General features: G+C 36.0%; 1 long non-coding RNA gene across 1 annotated transcript; it reads left to right on the top strand.

Moving 5' to 3' along the window:
• Positions 1-1,107: 1,107 nt before the first annotated feature.
• LOC147499761 (uncharacterized) lies at positions 1,108-3,874 on the top strand. Its single transcript, XR_015196037.1, has 3 exons — positions 1,108-1,373; positions 1,990-2,073; positions 2,192-3,874. It is a non-coding gene; the product is annotated as an uncharacterized LOC147499761 (long non-coding RNA).
• The last annotated feature ends 1,210 nt before the right edge of the window (positions 3,875-5,084 follow it).

Raw genomic sequence — 5,084 nt, forward strand, 5'->3', positions numbered from 1 at the left:
GCAATTTTGTCAATCCCAATCCTCCTTCTACAGTTGGTTTACAAGTTTTTTTCTATGAGACTGTAGTTGCCTTCCTAACCGAGGGGACTGAGGGGTTCCCTCTTGATATGAAATTCCTTATGATTGTCTCCCTTTCTTTGATTACTGCTTTTGGCCATTTATACACCGCCATGTTATGGATTGGTATACTATTCAGAACATGTTTGGCAAGGACCATCCTTTCTTGAAAAGACAACATGTGCCCGACCCATTCAGTAGCTTTCTTTCTTAACTTGTCGATGAGAGATGCCATGACTACTAGAAAATTACAAATAGATAGCATTCGTTTAATAGCACTTATAAAAAAACGCTATAAAATTTTGAAGGATAGCGTTTATCATTTGTATGTAACTGGAACTCTAACGATTGCGTTTGGACGAAAAATGCGATGAAGTTAGAACAACAATCCTTTGTTGGACTTCAAAAGCAAAATTCAAGCCCACCTCAACTTAAATTTTCAAGATGAAAGAAGTTGCTTCCAATTTTCCATTTAACCACTTTCCCCAAAAAAAAAAGCCCTCAGAAACACAACAACCACTAAATATCTGATTATCTATCTCTCTCTATAAGGCAAGAATTTTCCTTGGCGTTTAATACTGAAGTTTTGTTTTGAATGTTGAATTTCTTCTCTTCTTTCATTTCTTTGTAGGTGTTGAAGACGCCTTATTAAACTAGAATTTATTTTTATTAGTGGTTAATTTCTTTAAGATCAGTCAAGGTACAATTCGTTCCCATATATGCAATTTCAGTCCTCTCTACAGATTAGAGATGACAAGGGTAAATCAACAAATTTTGTATCAATGCCTACCTAAATCATGAGTGAACATTGGGCACTGCCACACATTAATTAGTGTCAATCCACTATATATCTTCATCCTTGACATCCTTAAATCAACGACAAAGCTCACCTATTCTCATGGGTATGAAAATTGTTTTTGTAAAATCTATTTTCTATATTCTTTTTGTTGTTGCACTTGTAACTTTCATATGGCCTTGTGCAACAATGAAATTGTGTTCTTGTTTTATTGAAAATAGTTTAGATGTAGGAGATGGGTTTAAAACTTTAAATGAAGTTTTTAGTTCTACGTTTCTAGCATTTTCGTTTAATCTCAGAATGCTAAAAAAAAAATGATGTTGATTTAAGTAGTTTAATTCCTCTGGCTTACTTAATTTTTTAATTAAACAAGTTTGTATCAAGGCATGCACAAAGCCTCCTCATTGTAGGTGTTGACTAAGCATAGCACATGCAGATTGTGCATTCACAGTACAAGTCCTTAGTAGTTTTTGGGTTGCTCATGGTCATGCTGAATTTGGGACTGTAGCTATATCACAAGGTACAAGATAGTTTTCTGTTAAAATTTTTTAGTAGCCGTGACACTTTTAATTGATTTGAACTCCTTGAATCTAAATAGAATGAATTATTGTAGTTTGAATTGGGTTGTTTTCCCTGTCTAAAGATCAACAGTGTCACCTTTAACTATACTTTTCTTGTATCAACAGTACACTTTATGAAATTAAGTTGTAATAGTATTTCCTTACAAGTTTATTCGATGGGGCAGATTTACCTAGAGTATCACTTGTGCACATGAGTTATTAATACACTGTCTAACTGATTACAGATGGTTTTTCACTACTTTGTTACTCTTTCTTTCCTGGTTGTTCCTATATTGGAATTTTTTTGGTACAACCTTTATATTATAAACTTAGTTTCTTAGCTTAAGATGCTATTTTTTCCCCCACCAGTGATCTGACTTTTAGGTTCGGTAATATATACAAAGTGATCTGATTTTAAGGTCGATTATAGAAAGTGATCTGGCATCACGTAATTCTTTTTTTTTTGTACTGCCTTGTATTTTGTTCACTCCACAAGTGTATCCTAGTTTTTGGCCATATGAAATAGTTTTTATTTCCTTACTACTAACAGAGTACGTTTGTGTATTTATCTCTAAGGTATAAATAATTCAAGGACAATATGTGTAGTCATCAGATTTGCACATTCGAAATGGTTCCCTATTGTATTAAGAATTCCAAATGGTAAGTATGCATAGTTTTGAGGTTTTTACATTAAACATCATATTTTTTTCCTTGTGTACGTTCTCTTTCTCTTCTACGAATGGGCAAAAAGGCCGGCAACTTACAAGATGTTTTGCAGTCAACTTTTCCTCAGCAGGTTCATAGTTCTTACTTGTGCATGTGTCTTAAGGTATTTCTTTTGAAGCTAATTGAGGCACTAGGTATCATTCTCTTTGAATTAGTTCTAATAGCATGTTTTCTCTGTTTTTGCATGTCTTCGTGTTGTGCTTTTAAGTTAGCAAGTTAGTATCGCCTTCCGGATGTTGATCATATAAACTAGAAATGATTGTAGCAAAGGGTAGTACGTAAGACTTCAACATTTTCTTAGTCAAATTGTTTATACCTTGTGTCCACGTACATTTGTGTATTATATCTCAGTATACTCGTTCTTGTTGTCGTCGTATTTTCATGATAGTGGATTGGTAGCTATATATTGTGTCAGCTAGAACTTGCACAAATTTAGATGGTTTTTATTTACTTCATGATTTCAGTGTTTGCTATCCAGTAGATCCATAAGTTCAAAATGGAAAGAGCACTCACTAGTTGAGAGGTTGATGGTTCGAATCCATCTGGGTTTACTTATAATATCTTATTTTTCAGATTTTACAAAACTGAAAATCAAATCCGACAATCCTTTTTGGTTTTAAAAAAGATAATGTTTTTTTAATGCTATGTTAATTTATAGTGTGCAAACAAAATGCTATCACAGTTGATAGTATTTGACTATAAACGCTATCATTATTAATTTCATTTCACTAAAAACGCTATCGTTATTTTATTGCGTTTGACTCAAAACACTATTGTATTAATTGCGTTTATGCTCAAAATGCTATTGAAAAAAGCATAGCATAGCCATAGATAGCGTTTGAGAAAACATTGTCAAAGTTTTTTGATAGCATTTTACAAACGCTATCTATTGATTTTTTTGTAGTAGTGGTGCTGCTTTGGTAACTTTCCCTTTAAAGAATGACACTCCCAAATATTTCTCTGAGAGTTCACCTTTCATGACTTTTAGAGTATCGATGATTTTCTCCCTTCTTGTTATTGTCATAGAGCTCAGAAAGATCTTGCACTTTTCCTTATTTATGACTTGGCCAGAGGATTCTTGATACCTGTCAAGTAGCTTAATAAGATTCTTGATGCCCTTTTAGGTTAGCGTTACAAAATAAAAAGATGTCATCCGTAAACATTAAATGTGATGGACTATGATATTTTGAATTTAAAATCATGTTATGCATTTTCTTTTCTTTTACCAAGTGACGGATACCCCAGCTCAGGCAGTCCTCTGCGATAACAAAGAGAAGGGGGGAGAGGGGATCCCCCTGTCAGAGTCCTCTGTGTGCCTTAAAGAACCTAACCGGTCCTCCATTGAACATAATAGATATAGAGTTGCTTGAGACACAGAGACAGCACACTGGATCCATATAATCCATTTCTCAGCAAACCCCATCTGCTTCATGACAGCCCAAAGAAACTGTCAGTCTAATGTGTCAAATGCTTGAGTAATATCTAGCTTGATGCCTATGTTCCCACCAAGAAGTTAAAATTGGAGTGATTATATCGATATTGTACTGGTCTTTTTGTTGGGAGATTTCACTAGAAAATCACACCTCAATCTAATTACTTTCTATCCCAAATAATTTTAACTTGGAGCTCACACCAAGAAAATCACCCACCCAAGACTTTGGTAGTTATCACAACAAACTCAAACAAGTAAAACCACTAATTTATCATCACCTATAGCGAGCAAACAATAAATAAAGAAGTAAATATACAAAGAGACACAAAGATTTAGGTGGTTCGGTAAATGTTACCTACATCCACACAAGAGCCGAGTTTCCTTTATAGCAAAGATTGGAGAGTTTACAAGAGATATCAAGAATCAAGAACAATAGGCCTCACTCAAACCCTAGCTCAATAGAGCTCCCACAATATCCAAAAAATGAATATCTCAAAAAGTTGTCTCAAAACCCTAATTTATTTCCTTTATATAGGTGTACATAGAAAAAAGGGGAGAAAATGGGCTTGGGCCGAAACAGTGAAATTTTTTGGTAGGCATGATGCGGGTGCGCCCTCTTCATCAGACTGAAAAATCGTAAATGTGGCATACGGACATCGGAGCAAGGCTCGACGGTTCCAACAACCCAACAATCTCCCACTTGGAACCTTCGAGATTCTTCATGCACTTCACATCTCAATTGTAACAACTCAATCCAAATTAATTTACTAATGAAACACTCGGCTCATCCATCATGGTCTTCAAGCAAGAAGACCCACTGAAGTTGAACACAACTTCAACTTCTCAGTAGGCACAGTTTTGGTCAACATATCCGCCGGATTCTCACTCTCTTGGATCTTCTCAAGTGCCAAAATCTCATCCTCCAACAGAGATCGGATAAAATGATACCGGAGACCAATGTGCTTGGTCCTAGAATGAAAGGCGGAATTCTTAGCAAGATGTATAGCACTCTGACTGTCACTGTGTAACACACTTCTCTCTTGCTTCATCCCAAGCTCTTCCATCAATCCCTATAACCAGATCATCTCTTTGCTTGCCTCTCAGAATTGCCACACACTTCGCTTACGTGGTAGACAAAGCAACAATCTTCATGGAATCGAAAATTCAACTCACTACAAGAGCTTTATACCGTGTAAAGACATAACCAAGAGTGCTTCTTCTCATGATCTACTTCTCCCCGCAAAATCGGCATCCACATACTCTTCCGTGTTCACAACACCCCTTCCATAACATAGGCATTTCTCTGTAGTACCTCTCAGATATCTCAATATCCACTTCACGGCTTCCCAATGTTGTTTGCCAGGATTAGACATAAATCTACTAACAACTCCCACTGCTTGGGCTATATCCGGACGCGTGCAAACCATGACATACATAAGACTTCCAATGGCAGAGGCGTATGGTACCTTAGCCATGAAGTTTCTTTCCTCAACAGTCTTAGGAGAGTGTTCCT

This window comes from Coptis chinensis, chromosome 5 (assembly GCF_015680905.1).
Source record: "Coptis chinensis isolate HL-2020 chromosome 5, ASM1568090v1, whole genome shotgun sequence".
Taxonomy (NCBI): Eukaryota; Viridiplantae; Streptophyta; class Magnoliopsida; order Ranunculales; family Ranunculaceae; genus Coptis; species Coptis chinensis.